The sequence below is a fragment of the Lasioglossum baleicum genome, chromosome 11 (genome assembly GCF_051020765.1).
Source record: "Lasioglossum baleicum chromosome 11, iyLasBale1, whole genome shotgun sequence".
Lineage (NCBI taxonomy): Eukaryota > Metazoa > Arthropoda > Insecta > Hymenoptera > Halictidae > Lasioglossum > Lasioglossum baleicum.
The window spans coordinates 2,103,599-2,121,778 of record NC_134939.1 but is presented as its reverse complement, the minus strand read 5'-3'; the positions used below and the strand labels follow the sequence as shown (position 1 = coordinate 2,121,778).

General features: G+C 30.8%; 1 non-coding gene across 1 annotated transcript; it reads left to right on the top strand.

The window, feature by feature from the left end:
* The first annotated feature begins 1,375 nt into the window (after positions 1 to 1,375).
* Positions 1,376 to 1,537, top strand: LOC143213823 (U1 spliceosomal RNA). Its single transcript, XR_013010042.1, has one exon. It is a non-coding gene; the product is annotated as a U1 spliceosomal RNA (small nuclear RNA).
* The last annotated feature ends 16,643 nt before the right edge of the window (positions 1,538 to 18,180 follow it).

Here is an 18,180-nt window from a genome sequence, read left to right as displayed (position 1 = left end):
TTAAAAAAAGATTGAATCTCTTTTTAATATTATATGAATATGTATACAATATTTTGTGCTACTAGGGAAGCATTAAAAAAAATAAATTTAAAAAGTATATGTTATACATGATTGATTATCAATTATTATCGATGGCTGAACCACCGGACGTGACAATAGTTAAATTTGTTTGTATTTAATAGCAAAATCATGTATTTATCATTTAGTCATAATTCTATATTTTAAAAGTTATAAACATCTTTCAGTAATATTGATTAACATTCACATTATGCACATACACTAACAAAACTTAAAAGACCATTAAGCACAATTAAGGACAATTTCTTTCACTATTTGTGTAGAAAATTGTTTGAATAAAGATAAAAAAAGCATACGTGTTACTTTTCCAAGTACTTAATTTATGAATATGTTTCTAATTCAATATTTATAACAATCGTTTTGTTTTTAGTATTTCATATTCGCTGCAATGTCATTGTAAAAATAGAGACTGTAGATGTAGGTACAAATTCAATGAAATAAAACTTTTACAAAAAGGTATATCTATTTTTATGATTATACTCTTATACTTAAAATTAAAATACACTCAATTGATAAACCATTTATCAATCTTAGGTTTGTATTAACTTTTGATTCAGTATAATTATTAATTTTTTCAATCGTGTGGTTACTGTATGCCATTAACTCATTATGTATTGAATTGTACTCTTTCTAACTGTACAAGCAAACCAACGACTATACAGGGTGTCCCTAATTTAAATGGCAAAACTTCAGGAGCGTGTAGAGAACCGAAAAACTAAGGCAAAAAGTCTCTCTTTTATTTGTGATATATTATATTTATGATTGTTTTGACATTATTGTGTGAGTTATGACAGTGAGATATGTAAACACTTGATGTTATCCTTTACATTCTTTCGTTTGTTTAGATTCTTGCTTTCTTCTATGATTCCTTAATCAGTCTTTAGTCAGTTATGTATTCAGATATTTTGGAGTAAAAAAAAATAAAATAAAAAAAAATATAAAATGTAAATAAATAAGTACAAAAATAAAAACCTGTCTTGTTTCTTTTTTTGCGATTTTCTCCAAAACGAAGCAGTCAATACAGAAACAGTAATCACAGATAGGCATTTAGAAAAATAATACTTCATATCTGTATACACGTTATATATGTACATTCTACATACATAATATAATACATATGTGTACGTTTTCGAATAAGGATACGTACATATTGTCGTAACAGGTCCTATCTAACAGTTGGGGATGGGTGATATTAAGTCTCGAAGCGGCCGCTAGAGTGCATGGACGATGAAGAGGTTTCCCGCAGTTAAAAGTGTACGGTATAGCCTTCATATACCGTCCAGAAGTGGCAGTAAGCATACTTACCTGGCGTAGAGGTTACCGTGATCACGAAGGCGGTTCCTCCAGGGTGAGGCTCTTCCATTGCACTTAGGTTGAGCTGACCCCTGCGAATATCCCTAATGTGGATATCTCGGGCGTATAATTTTTGTTAGTCGGGACTGCGTTCGCGCTATCCCGGATAATCAATATAGAAGAATAAATTGTTTAGTCGATAAGTAAGAAAAAATCCATACACGCTGCTCTTAAAACTGTGTATATTGTGTTCACAGTTTGGACATTGTACACAGTACACATAAAATTTTATTTTGAATAAGTATGTAAGAAATAAAATAAACATATCTAATGAACTTCTCTCTTATATGACGAATTAATTACTCCCGTCATTTATATTTCAAAGAGAGATCACTTATTCGTTGTTCGTTATTTCATGTTTCTTATTTGCGACATGTCTGGGTGCTGTAATAAAAAGTAGCAAAACCAAATCATCTATAATCCATACACGCACACTGCTCTTAATAAAAATTGTATTATATATTGTTAACTGTTAAGAGCATTGTACAAATAAAGTTTTGTTTGAATAAGTGTGTAAGAAATAAATCAATTTCTCATTTGACGAATTGCATACTCTCGTTATTATTTATTTGTAATTGACTCTGCTCTTAATAAAAATTGTATTATTATTGTTCACTGTTGAGCATCGTACAAATAAAGCTTTATTTCAATAAGTGTGAAGAAATAAATAATCATATTTAATCAATTTCGCATTTGATGAATTACTCTAGTTATTTATTTGAAAGAGATCATCTCTTATTCGTTATTTGTTATTTCATATTTCTTATTTGCGACTGTATGTCTGGTGTTGTAATAAAGTAGCATCATATAAAAAAGATGTTTCTTACGTATATTATTTATTACTCAGGCAGTGGTATGTACTTTTCTTTTTGAAGTGTTGAAACAGTCAAACCTCAGAAAATTTCAAATGATTTTTTGGAAAAGTGATGGAAACATGATGGGCATTTTTTGATTTACAATTTTTAAGAAAAGATAACCGAAAGTTATTTTTCATCCGTACTTAGATTAGAGTTGTCATTCTTCAACACGTGGTTAGTAAGACTATAAAACTGTAAAAATATTAAATTGTAGAAAATTGTTAATTGCAAAAAACAGCGTTTTTTTATTATTTAAAATAACACTTCTTAATGGAAGACCCTATGCAATTTATTTGTTATTCGTGAATAATAAATAAATTGAACAACCTTATTCGCGAACAGTATAGTTAATAATTATTCGTCATTTGGAATAACATTCGTCCAACATTGATATTATTATTATAATTGCGACATAATGTGAAGATTCTGTGTATTGATAGTTTCATAATGGTAAGTTAATAATATGTTATTATTATATATTTTAAGAACATCGTTTTGACAGATCAGTCATATGAAAATTTCGTTATTGATACAAATTACTAGATAGTGTTACTTACTAGATAATTTCTATAAAATCACAGCTGACATCATCTTAATTTTTTATTTTATTAATTGGATAGGAAAACTAAGTAGAGGAGCACCCTCCATTTTTTAAAAATGGGATGGCATACCAATTCGTTCTGGTTTAAATAATTCTCACAGAATTAAACTACATTTACCGCAATCATATTTTATTGTATACATATAACTACAAAATGAATGCGAGAAATGTTTTGAAATCGTGCGGCAAAAATCATTTAGAACGTGGAATTGTTTATTGATAAATTCAATAGCGCGTCGATAATTCCCTTGTACATTCAACCATCACTAGCACCCTATGGACACTCAGTAAATTGTGATATTTCAAATGTTTTTGACTGTATCTACAATAAATGAAAATATGTTGAAGGAATACAATATTTTTGTAAATCAATCATTCCAACAATACTGTTAGATGGCATTTTAAAATATTGTCATAAAATAAGTAAAGAATATTTAAAGTAAATGGGCGCACATACCAAATATTAAATGAAATTAGTTCCACCAAGTTCGCCAACGATATTTTTCAAATTGTACATACAGTGAGCCACGAAAGTATTTTATAATTGTACCAAACGATAGAACCAAATCATTGCGGAAAAAAATGTAACATGAAGTAAGAATTGTGGGAGATTTTAAATCAAACGATCCAAAGATCATTTAACGAATAATATTTATTATGAACACAATTGTAATAGAAGAAACATAGTGAGAATACGCTGGCTTGATAAATCGATATTTTGTGTCGTAAAGGAACGATTCGCTATTATTTTTACAAACAACTTGAATCTATATACCGAGTGATTAAAACCAAATGAAGCAAATCTATCTACAAGAATTTTAAAATAAATCTTGTAAGACCAGTCATTTTAACTGATGTGGTAGTTCTATCGAAATCGAAAAGTTGCGAGCTTCGCGATCTTCTGATATAATCAAATACACATGGCTATATGACATACATACGTCCACACTGCTATGAACACAGCTTTAGGCTAACATAAGTCCACTTTTGTGCAACAACACACGTAAACTATGTACATATGTACTGTGAATGTTCGAACGCTATCCAACTAAGCGAACGTGTGCTGAGAATACTCCCCGAAATCCTCAAAAGAGGTTGATTTTTATGATGACCGGATACTCGTCAAGATGAATTCGGCACAAGCATGAGCACACCTGCACCAAAGTATGTCGATAGATTTGTTAAAAGAAAATTCATGTAAGTACTTCATATATATCATACAGAGCGATTCAGCTGTATGTGCCACCTAAATTACTATATAAACTATTTGGTATATGAAAAAATACTTGAAACGAAGCTGTATGGTTTCAAGAATAGCATACAATGGATTAGTTTTTTCTTTAAATTTTGTTTTTGTTTCTTTGTTTGAAAAGGGTAAGTTTTAATAACGTATATTAATATGTGTGTGTTTTCAGCGCACTGGTTCGATCTGATGCTACTACCTAAGCAATTTTGCAAATTACCACAAAATTTTATCAACATGTGTTATAAAGTTGTAAAGAGTTTAAAATAATTTGTTCACTTAGCAAACGCAATTATATGAAAATGTTTTTTGAAAATGGTCTAAATATTGACCGAAACGTTAAAAATTTTGTGTAATAATTTTGGGTAATTTGCAAAATTGCTTAGGTAGTAGCATCAGGTCGACCCAGTGCGCTGAGAATATTAATATATGTTATTAACAAATTGTCGATCGAGATAAAGGAAACGGTAAGTTTTAATCTTGTGGTTGAAAAGAGAATTGAAGTCTGAATAAAAAGAAGTATAAGACATATATGTATATGTTTTTTTTGTAAATCTTGTAACACTCCATTTACACTGATAAATAATAATTGTTAGACTGCGGATTTTTTATGCATTTATGACAAAAATGGGTAAGTGTAAACAGTAAGAACATTAGAAAAATTTAAAAATATTGATATATTGTTTTCAACCTGTTGAACATATTAAGAAAGAAAATCAATTTCTATTTTATTCTAGTTTGTTGCAATTGAGGTAGAAAGTCTTTATTTTGCATAAGGATCCGCTGGCTAATAATTATTGCTACTATACATCATCATGTGGATAAAATATTTCTTTATTCTTCCGAATGTTAACAATTTCCTATTTTAATACTGCAATAATGAGCAGATTCTGAAACAGTTTACAATTACGTAAGTGGGCAGGAACATGCACATTTTGACAACTCTCTTTAATTGTGCTACAAAAATGTCAAAAAGAGATTCATTGCTGTTAATTATAGTATACCTATAACATTTCATTCATTTCGTTCCAATTAATCTGTTGATCGACCTTTTTATTAATTTGTTTCAAGCACCATTCAAATTGCGGTTACTGGGTCAGGTTCTTGTATAATTTCATTCTGTGGTATTTACTAATCTAAATAATGTCGTGTGGCAGTTTATTACGTTACGCGGTTTTACCTTTTTTAATGACTCCATTCTTTTAATCACTTATTCATGCATATAAAGTCAAGTCACGTATTAAATTTAAAGTATAATTAGTATTAATCTCGAATATAAATGATCTAATTGAATAAGATTTTTTTTGTAGCATAAAGATTATTAATATTTAATTTGATGTGTTGGGTGTTACGCAACTTTTGTTAATTAATTCTGTTTGAACAGTGCATGCGCGCGACGTAAATACATTTTAAGACTAAAGTATTGGGAAATATATGCGTATTTGCTCAGTTTTAAAAGTCATATGCAATCATGCGTGAAATATTTAGTTATAACTAGACTACGGATGTTTATGCAATTTTTAATTTTTATAGACTTTGAAGACAGTGGAATAAAATAAGATTTTATTTTTGTAGTAGTCTTTGTAGACCTGAAATCAATAAAAATTGTACTAAATTCTGTCGAATTTTATATCCTACCATTTTTTGAAAATTTTCAGAAGCCATCACTTTCGATTCATACAATTTCTTTTATTAGTATGGGAAAAATTGGTTTATTTGCTCAGAAAAATAGAAGAAAGTAATTGTCCCAATTGTTCGAGGCGGTTTTGAAAAAAATTGAACGAAACGAAAATTGTACGATTTGCTTTAAAGATCACACTTATATTTGGAAAGACCATTTATTTTGTTAATATAACGATTTCATATTTATTCATTTCACAGATTACAAAAAGCAGGAGGAACGAACCAAACCAAAAAGTATACATATAGTAATGCATAAGTATTGCACAGAAATATGTGGAAGAAAATACAAAAATTTATATGTATACAGGGTGTCCCATATATTTAAGTTCCGGGAATATAAATAGCATATCCGATTTTAATGATTCGGAATGAGAAACAAAATAAATGGAGTCATTATTATATGAAGAAAACAGCACTTTTTTCGAATAACGCTTATAATCCATGGTTTCCTCCTATTATTTTCGATAATGCACTAGGACTAATTGGAAGTGTCGTACTAATTGTAAGTGCAGCAATGTTTACTCTTTCATTAAACCGGCAAAAGGAAAATTTTCAAGATAGTTAATTTTGAAATCATGTTGAAGTTAACGCGTTGTCATATTAAATTCGATTGTAAGATAATATTTACACTAATGACATTAATTTCTCTACTTTGAAGTTTTCAACATCCTCGAAAATAAACATCGCCAGAAATTGTGACTATTTAGTCAGTTTTTGTTGACAAACGCCACCAGCACTTTGCACCGCGGCACTCTGCGCGCAGACATTCAGAGCAATAAAAACTTCCAACTTTGGCAATTATCAATATTATATCACGAAACTTATGAAAAATGAGAGAACATACCCCAGTGATACTACAGAAAAAAGTTTCAAACATTGTGAATTGTTCAAGCATTGTGGAAAATTTAAAATATCGTTTTCATAAAAATTTAGAAGCTGTGCTATTACAATTAGTAATAAAATAGTAGTATAAAAAGTTTTACGCATTAAGACTGAAACAGATTAAACCAGTGTTTCCCAACTTTTTTGTGCCATGCCCCACCATTCTAAAATTCGTATGCCATCTATGTAACATATTCATAATTTTTAATATTCAAAAATTGAATTGTTCACTGAAGAATCTTAAATGATGAGTTTTAGGAAGAAATTACTAGGAAATTTTTTATTACACAATTCTCAGTCAGTCAGTGTGTTATAACTAAATTCAAATAATGTGTAATTTCGACTCTATTTCCATCAACAAATAAGATTATTATAAAGTATGATATCTAGTTTTATTCAGTGTACCTAGTTTTAACCGATTTCTAAAAACAGGGTTCTTGTCAGAGTTGGGCAAAAATTTTATTTAAATAATTATTTCGAATAAAGTGGGGTTTTTCCAAATGGGTTTTAAATCCACTTTATTTGAATAAAATTTTTGCCCAACTTTGGTCCTTGTAAAGCAATTTGGCTCTTAAAAGAAATCTAAATGAGTTTTCCGACCACTGGTGTAGCCAAAGTAGACACTTTTTTAGTAGACTATTATTAATGTGGATACAAATGTTCGCTCTTATCGTTTCTTTCATTGGGGCAGTGAAGAATGAAAGAAAAATCTATTTCATCAACTTATTCAATAGGAAAACCCTCAACCGAAAATAATATCCTGGCTTCAGTTCTGTAATTTTGCCGAAAAAATTATACTGGAGGTTATTAAGGGATAAGTGAAAATATTCTAATTGGTTTGATTGAATATACCTAAACGTATTTCTAAGCCGGTGTGCGCGTGTTCGAATAATATCAAAGAAGCATCAATTAATAAGATAAATGGATATTAAATAATTCGATGTCGCTCGACCGATAGGAATAATAAAGATACTTACTAAATGCATCTTTGTGTCCTACAGAATAATCTGAAAGTAAATCCCGGTATGCGTGGTTAACTGCAAAAATATACGAAGTGGGCTTGCTGCCAGGATTTTCGCTATCAGTGGTCGGCTACGTCAAAGAGGGATAAAATATTAAGTAATGAGGCCAAATGGAACGTACTTTCTATTTAATTATTGTATATAGATCGCGATGTGATGTTCCTTTCATAATTTAAAGTTTTTACTCAAAAATTTTTATATTTTTCGAATAATTTAGTTTTTCATTCTACTAGACATTCCAATAGATATCAAATATAATTAGCAGATGTTACATACACAAGAATATATTGATTTACAACTATTGAACTTTTGTCTTTACCTACTTTTGTTTTCTAAGAATGGTGAACATAATACGATGCGTAATGTTATTTACCATAAATATTATAATACTACTATAAACTGTAGAAACTGTAGGAACCGAAAATCGATAATAAAAGTAACTTAACCATTTCTTTCTATTGAAATATGTCAAAATTAATCTAATGTTCCATAGTAATCGATTCGATATGATTCAATATTGGTATGTTTCAGTTTGTTTATGAAACAGTTGTTTATTTGTTCGACACATCATTCTATTTTTAACCGACTTCGAAAAAGAAGGAGGTTACTTAATTCGATCTGTTGTGTGTGCCTTCTTTTTCTAGCCCGTGATCCTCACTTGACGTGTGACATTTAAACCTAAAAGACGTGTTTTCTGTGTGCTGAGTAATCAGTTTGCTTGTGTTAATAAAGTTCAGTTCAGTTAATTTCGTTTATTAAATTATTATACATAATCTAATACTTTCAAATCTGAATATTTGATGTATTTTCAAACTATTAGTATGGTGGCTCTTATCTATTATTTTCAAAAAGTTTTGTCAAAATTTCTTTTACAGCACACCCCACAATTGTTCCAAATAATTAAAAAAAATCTGTGCAAAGTTTAAGCTCGATTGGATAACGGGAAAACGTTCCCCAAGCCCCTTGAAAAATATGTTAAACAAAACCTGTAGATCTGGACAGGCTGCGTTTTTGATGTCGTATTACTTTTTTTCATAGAACGAACGGTTTTCGAATGAATTGAGAAAAATGAGAACAAAATGTGTTTGATACATGAAATCGATTCCCCACGTTATAAACTTTGTATAAATTAGTTAAATGTAATCCATTCCATTTTCTAAAGTATCGTACAATATTATATCATCGTTGTTCATTCAATATTTTAGTGATCTAACATACGTTGTCATCATTTATGTGTGCGATCAGGCTGATGAGATAAAATATTCTCGTTCCAGGACTTGCAATTTTCTCCACCAGTATGCATATACAGGATGAGTCACGAATCATGATCGGTAGATATTGCACTGTTATTAGCGCTCCGATGGAAAATGTTTTTATCAGATATAGCATGGTGTCAAAAGAGCTTTCATGTGATTATAGCAATTTTTTGCAAGTTCTTTCTTTTTATTATATTATGATACTTACCAAATTCGTCTTGACATCCTATAATAGATAGGTTATAATTAGACTGCGGATGTTTATGCATATTTTTATCGAAAATAGATAAAAAACTCGGACCTAAACAGAAATTTGTTTTGTCATTAGAGCATTTTAAAAATATAATTTTTATTTTGCATATTGCATATGTTTTGCATAAGTGCATATAAATTTTGCATAAATATTCGATTATTTAATGCTACGTCAGAATAAATAAGATAGATGTGCCTAAAAGATTGAGCTGCTATGATTCACAATTAACAGAAACAAATTATGCAACTATTGCTCGATTTGTGAATTCAGCAATGAGAGTATTATAAAGTATTATAAAAGAGGCGAAGAGAGATAAAGTACTATTGCTCGTCACAGATGCAGCGACGTATATGTTGAAAGCTGGGAAGCATTTGAAAATATTTTATCTAAATTTGTTGCACATGATTTGTTTGGTATATGGACTAAACCGAATTGCTGAGGAAGTGCGACTGCAATTCCCTTCTGTTAATAAATTAATATCTACTGTTAAGAAAGTATTTTTAAAAGCTCCATTACGCGTCGAAATTTATAAAAATAAATTACAAAATATGCCATTGCCACCAGAACCTGTAATAGCAAGAGGGGAACCTGGTTGGAAGCAGCGTTTTTTATGGAACGCATTTAGAAGGAATAAAAGACGTCATAGGGTCGTTCGACGAAAAGGAGGCTTGGTCAATTAAATCGGCGAAAGAAGCGTTACGAAGCATTTACAACAAAATTTAACATTTATTTAGAGCCATTTCCAAATGTTACCTGAGGCCATGAAGGAATCGGAAACAATAGGATTACCTCTAACGGAATCTATAGATTTGGTAACTACAGTTATAGAAAATTAAAAAATTGTACCCGGTGATTATGGAGAAAAAGTTACACATTAAATGGAATCTGTATTAGAACGAAATGTACACTTTAAAGTGTACTGTATTATTAAATACTGTATTATTGTACTGTATTATTTTATGTATTATTAAAAATAAGCAAGATTTGAAGGGTGAACACGTTGAGGGACTACGAGAGGTTCTGGCTTCTGGCACATCATTGGGGTAAATTTAAATATGCCCCTATAACATCATGTGATGTAGAACGCTCTTTCTCAGCGTATAAATTAATTTTAACAGACAAGAGGCATCAATTTACAATCGACGCTATCGAAAAAACTATTGTTGTATATTGTAATTTAAATTATAATAAATCAAACAATAAAATAATTACTATTTTACAGATCCGTATGCATTTACCTTGCGTACATCTTGCATATATTTTGCATATATTTTGCATATTTCGACATATTAAAAATGCATAACTTATAAAGTTATAATAGATAGCCTATAAAATAGATAGGTAAAAAAATTATAAGTGTATTTTCAAAAAATTGAAGGTAACTTTGAGAAATCATGAAAGCATTAAAACATTAAAAACATTAGTCGAATTTAAAAATGCTTTTATATTATTTTCAACCTATTGCATATATTTAGAGAAAATATATTTCTATGTCACTGCGGTTTGTTGCAATTCAGGTGGAAAATTTTTATTTTAGTTTAAGTTTTGATGTACTGTCTACCTTCAACAAATTTCTGAAAAATGTACACTTTAGAAAGCAATACATATACTTGTATGTATACTTCAAACATTATTGTATACATATGTACCTAAAAAACACTATTTTCTATTAGTTAAATCAATAGGATAATCACGACTACGATGACAACACTCTTCAAAGTTAATCTAGAAAATTAATTTCAAACCTGCCGATACATTTCCTGCAAAATACTTCACCTTCGATAAGAGTATTTTCTTTTCATTCACAAAGTGATGGTGGATTGTTGAAGCAAATACGGCGAGGTATTTCCACAAAAAGACGGAATGGGGTATGTATGTATGTAGGTATAAGAACTTTCATGATCATGATCGATCACTATACCTTGTCCGACGCAGTAAAGTACCAGAGTGCGTCCTTTGCTACCTAAAGTGACTCCCACTAATATTCGGACACTCTTAAGAAGATGATAGCTTTTTTAATATTCGACCATACAATTTAACATTTTTTTGAATGTTAGAACTTTAGAACTGTTTGTGCAGAGAATTTCAGGAGGATAACCGGGACTATCCTGACGAGGATATACAATATACAATGAGCGACGAGCACAAAAGAAAGGAACACTTTTCGATTAACTTTCGAAAGAACAAGAATTGAGTTTATTTGAACTGCACTAGTGGTTGAACACTCCGTAACGAGAATTGTGTGTGATAATCGTGCGTTAGATAAATGCCGAATCCGGAACTCGAGAAATCCGCGTGTAATGATATAACTATAACCAGAATAAAGCGTAGAAGCGATAAGCGCGTGTGTTTAATACGATGTGTCTCGATATAATGAGTCGTGGTTCGCTGTATCGAAGACAATGATCCAAATATTATGGAGATGAGCGGTCGACACGCAATTTTTCGTCATCGAGCGCGTAGCTCTCCCGCGACACCGAATCGTGTAACGACGTTCGCGGAATTACATTTAGCGGGGAGTTCTACACAACGTGAACAAAATTTTTGAAAAAAATTACAAGTTTTCGGAATTGCAGAGAAAATACTATAAATTTTATTTTGCAACCTTTTATGTAGGCTTATATGCAAAATGTAGAGAACACGTATCATATTCTGAAAATTTCATTAAAATCGGTCGACGTTGTAACGAGTTACAAAAGTTTAAAGATGGTCAAGTTGCAGTTTTCCAGGTTTTTCAGCCTCTAACTGCAATAAACCTAAAGATTCTTACATCTTTCAATGTCTGTCGTTTTTTTCCGCATCAACCGGTTTCGATGAAACTTTTACGATGGATACAATTGACACAGATCTACGAAACGTATTTTATAACTTTTTAATATAGATCCATATAAAAATGTTGTAAAATGAACTTTTAGTATTTTCTCTACAAGTTTGACCAAGAACTATTTTTGAGAAAATTTCTTTTCACATCATGTAATAAACTAATTGGTCTAAGTTAAAAAGTTATTGTTTTTCTAAGAGCGTCCGAATATTAATGGGAGTCATTGTACACGAGAAGGGTAACGTCAACTCTGTCGCACTCGAACGGATATGTTTACAACTTATACACTCTTGCAATTAATTCCGGATACTTTGAAAATATTCTTTATTTCATATTTGTGGAGAAAATGTGTATTCTGCTATGCTACATTGATACCGTAATATTTTTATTGTAATCTATAATGTTTATACTTAATATTTTCACATGATTTGGTTTGTAAATGACCTAAAATTTTAATTTAAGAAAATCTAAACTGTGTTGTTATTATTAATGTGTTGTTATTTTTGTTTTTGCGCCTGGCAACACACGAAACGTCGCATGATGTGAAATAGCCAATCACAGGATGCGTGGATTCGTTGTAGCAACCAATCAGGAAGGCCTTGACTTGTCTTTAGAAACAGTTTCATGAAATTCTTGAAACTGAATTCTTGAATTACTTGAAATTCTGGTCTATAATTATTCTTATTTATTATCGCAACGAAAAGCTTACAAAGTAGGAAATTTAGATAATAAAAATCAACTAACAATAAGACTTTTAACTGAATAAATTCAAGGTATGAGAAGGGAAGGAATTGCTTTTATAATGTCGACGGATACAATAATATTTTAGTACTATAAGGTGTTTGTGGTATCATTATAATTCTTTCGACTATTTAAAAACAAATATTTGGATTGTTTCCATTTACTAAAAAAAAAGTATAAATAAATTCTACAAACTTGAAATTTGTATTTTGTTCTGGTAACCTGTTTAGCCTAACGAATTGTAGAGGCGCACTGTGGTCTAAAAATCAGTTCTAGCGCGAATAAATTAAAAATACCAACTAACGTAATTCTGTTAAAATTTATACTTGTATGATAGTTTGATATGTATACTACAATAACAAAAGCAAAATTAGTAAATCACATCACCGTATTATTGTTGGCCAGACTGTCAACATTCCTGTAATCACATTTTGTTTTTGTTCTGCGTTAGTCAATTGCTACAAATTATAACCTGAAAATATCGAGTTCTTTCTTGAAGTGTGCAGAAATTGTGTTAGTACCTTGTTTGTATATGATATTATCAGTATGGCTGTAACTGGAAATAGTAGGTTTATGTTCCCTTCACACACTTTGTGATATATTTTATGAACCGATACTTTTTAAGAAAAATTATTAGAATGTCGTAAGTTTTACAAAATTTGCACGCATTTGCACGCGTTGCGAAGTATTCAATTAGAAAGCTTACTTTATCTCCATAACCGGCAAAGAGAAAACGCGATCCCCCGCAATCCCATTATTATTTTATTTTAATATTTTAGTAAACGTATCTACGATCACCCGCTTAGAGTTGTTCGAAGAATGGTTCAAATTGAAGAATTTGAAACGAAGGGATTGCGTTAGTGGATTACAAGAGGCTATTTTTACCGGAAGGTATGTGAGCGGACACAATATTGAAGGAATTTTAGAGAACTTTATCAAAAATATTGCGAAACGTTGGAAAATAGGCAATAATTATAAAGATAGATTTCTGTCAAAAATTAAGACTTTGTTAGAATCGATCATAGTATTCCCCTTTAATGAGATCGACATTCATGAACTTGAAAATTACGGGAGTAGACGAAGAGATTATATACAGGATGTGCATGATTCTTCAAAGTTTGAAGTTCAAACCATTTCATGTGGATATGAAGTAGATGCAGAAATGTTTAAAGTAAATGCATTTGAAACCGCAAAAAAATTTGTGTCTCTATATTCGTGGTTTTATATGCCTACAAGCGTTCACAAAGTGCTGATACATGGAGCAGAAATGATAAAACATGCGATTTTACCGATTGGTCAGCTTGGAGAGGAAGCGCAAGAGGCAAAAAACAAGGAATTTAAATTTATAAGGGAACACAGAAGTAGGAAGGATTCTGCGGAACATACAAACATAGATTTGTTTAATTATTTTTTATTGTCTTCACATCCAATTATATCTGAATTAGGTCTGCAGGAAAAAATGTAGTATGTAAAAAGTTACGTCTCGATCCCACAGCTTTGCAGATGGTGAAAGCACCAAAAATTCGATCAACTACAAACTCCGACAGTGAATAATAATCTTTTATATTATATTTGTAACACTTATATAATTATTAAATTGATAAACAAGTAGTCAGTATTGTAAATTATGTTTTTTTACTTTACTCAAATATTTAAAAGTAATTTTTACACGAAATGTCAATTTTTTCCTCGCACAATAATTAATTCGCACTAGAACTGACTTCTAGACCACTGTGCGTCGCTGCACACAATATAGCGGCGCTAATCTGTCAAAAACACTGGAAATCGCTCAACTTTAAACGCTTATAACTTTTGAACCATTGATCCTCCAGGATGGAAACTTGGATTTCCCACATCTTTTCGTTCAAATCTACTGGATAACGTAGGAATAAGGCAAAAATTTATAGGAGAAAGGTCAAAATTTCTGGTTACGCAAGGGAAAGTTTACCCCAAGTAACTTTCGAATGCAAAATTCGTGCAACACGAACGATGACACAAACCTTGACTGATTTTTAACATTGTATCATCCGAGGCGTATCTTATTTTCTGTGGTGATTGTTGGACATTCAGTTTGAAATGATTGTCACGTGAGTTAAAAAGAAGTGTTAAAAAGAAAATGCTCTTCGAAAATTACGAAGTGTACCACTTGCTCTTATCGATCGAATACGTAAATGTTGTATTAGTTGTAATAGGAACATTTTCAGGATCACTTGCACTAAAAATCACTTAGAGAGTGTCACAATAACTATTAAGTAATTTTTACACAAAATGTCAATTTTTCCTCGCACAATAATTAATTCGCACTAGAACTGACTTCTAGAGCACAGTGAGGCGGTTCGAACTATGTAAACGTCCAATTCTTTGAACAGAATTAATAAATCGCGTTTTCGGTTGTACATATAAATAAGTCTAAATCAAGATCTTGTTTATGTCATTTTTAGTTATGCAAAATGTACAACTCATTTACAGTAATTCAAATTGAGTATGATTAAAGTTATCTATATTATATTATACAATTATCTGAATGATGTTGAGTTTGGTCTCACGAGGGGAACTCTCCAAGCGTTACGCTAACTTTTTAATGAGCCCTTGGCAGATTGCAGTACTCATCAGGCCAAGTATGCTAGTCTACCTCTTTGAAAGACAACAGCTAATAGTTTGCAAGATATTAATGACTAAAATTGTATTCTATTATTATATGACGTCGACTTCCTTAGCAGAGCTTCGACTTTCGGTTCACCAATTATTTATTTTTATAATTCTATTACTAGACTGCGGATGTTTATGCATTGATGGCATATGAAAATTTAAAAAGAATGCTATAATATAAAATTATATCGATAGAATTTTGTACGATTTTTATTTGTTTTAAATCCAGAAAGGCTGTTCCCATGAAAAATAGGATTCTATTTCATTTCACTTTCTTAAAGTTTGTCTTATAAATTGGAAATTTCATAAACATCCGCAGTCTATCTTTGATTACATTTCTTTGGATTAACCATGTTCATATTACGACTATAAGGTTGCTCATATTATTCATTCGAGTTACTTGCATTATTTACATGAATTTAAAGAAACTATTGTACGTTATGTAATGTAAAAAAAAACTAGAATACAATTCTCCTCCTGGAGGAAAAAGTATCTTCAAGGGATTTAATCAAATTTGCTTTATCCAGCATTTGAGAATTTATGTATCTGAACAATAATTTATTACTAGACCGTGGATTTTATGCATTTATAACAAAAATTATTATTTACTGCATAATTAGTAATTATTAATTACATATATTTACTGCATTTTTCTTTACACATTTGTTTAGGGATTGGACCTAATATATATATTTCGTTTTTTATATCTTCGTACTTATAAATGTATTGATCCCGAACCATTATTTTGAGCAATAATATTTAAAATTGAATTTGAAAACAAAGACAAAACACAAATTGTATTTTCAATATTCATTCATGGGGATCAATATCCTCAACGTGAAGCCCTTGCCCCACAGGGGGCAATTTGATTGTTAAGGGAGGCATTCGATCATGTGAAAATATTATCTATAGTTATACTTGTTACTTTCGATCATCTGAGATTCTATCGACTGATTTAAAAGAAAGATTTTCTGACTTGAAACAAATTGATTTTGCATTTTGGATGATGCAACCAATGTTAATGGATTTGTCTGATCAATACATCGTCTACAATCGCTTGATTCGATGAGAGACAAATACTGATCTTACTATCTTATTATTGATGTCCTGCTATATCGTCCAGGTGTGTTTATTTGTCATTGCCAGGTTTAGTAAATACGCTGAAAGATATCCAATCCTTCCACATTAAACAATAAAAAAAAGAGTCTAGGACATAATATGTTCAGAAACTCTGCCTGGATTGTTTTTCCAACGACTTGTATCCTCCTTCTGAAATTATTGTACATATGTAGTACGTAACATTTCTGGTGTAACAGTATTAAATGTCAGTGTAACCCTCTCTTCCATGCCATCTACTGTCGTTGGTTCCTATGTAGGTATAAACTTTTTCTTTTACATAACCCCAGAAAAATATCCATTGGCGTTAAATCCGGAGATCTAGGAACGCCATTCTACAAAGCCTCCTCGACCGATCCGACTACGATAATATCGAGCATTTAGAAAATGTCCAACTCTACGTTCATAATGCAGTGGAGCACCGTCATGTTGATACCAGTGTATGTGTGAAATGTTAGTAAATCTACGTTTTCCAGTAAAAGTGGTGTCTCTCCGTCTTTAATCATTGTTTAAACATGTTTAGACAATCATAATGTATTAATATTGGATATCGCTGTATTCGGGAAAGTCTACAGAATCTTTTGCTGTAAAGAACAATTCAATATCTTTTATAATAACATCATAATATTTGTTCAAAGTTGAAAAATATGTCTTTTTTTAAAACTCAATTTCCTCAGAAACTGTACGTCTAGGAGAAAAATTAAGGACTGATTCGGAATCAGCGCGGAAAACACTATAAGAATCGCATAGTGGGAATCGAAATACAAAAAAGAAGTTGGAATTTGTTGGACAGTGTTATGTGAGATGTCCATTCTGGAATGTTGTTTGTGATTTGTCAAATTGTAGCACCGTTACTGAGAACACCGTTATTATCAATTAAAAATGATACCTTTATTAAATTATCCCTGGTCATCGAATTAGGACTACTCCAAATTTTCAGCACTTTTCAAGTTTTCCGTAAAATTAAAAGGCCTGTTCTGATTGTAATGGTATAGTTTATTAACTAATAACACAATACACTTCTACTGCACATAACACTATTAACAGATGATAATATCTCGTAATTCCACCCTTTGTCTTTATGACAGCTTGTATTCTTTCCGGCATGCTTCGTGTACATTGCTTTATCATATGCTTTATATCTTCGTTATTTTCCCAAGTAGGGTAAACTGTACTATTACTGGCACTGCAGTAGTTATTGGCACTTTTGATTTAAACGGCAAATATTAAGAATTCCTGGTATAGAAAATCATTTTATACTGCTTCTTATCTATATTTCAAAGCAACGTTGCAAGTTTCCATAACAGAGTTCCACATGTGTATAATTGTTAGCAAATGTGCCAATGACTGTTCTATTTGTCTTACGATTGTTATTCACTGAATATATTTTATAATAAAAGATTTATGACTCGAAAACTGTTTGATTTTGCGGAAAAATCTCTATTAGCTTATAATAATAGAAAGTTAAGCTCGTGTAAACATTTCAAAAAAAGATAAAAAGATATTTTACTATGATTTTGGCTTAGGGTGCCAATTATTGTACAGTTTACCCTATCTATAATTTTTGTTTTCAATTCAGATAATATGGTGATTGGAGAGTTGGAAACAAGTCTTTTGAGTAGTCT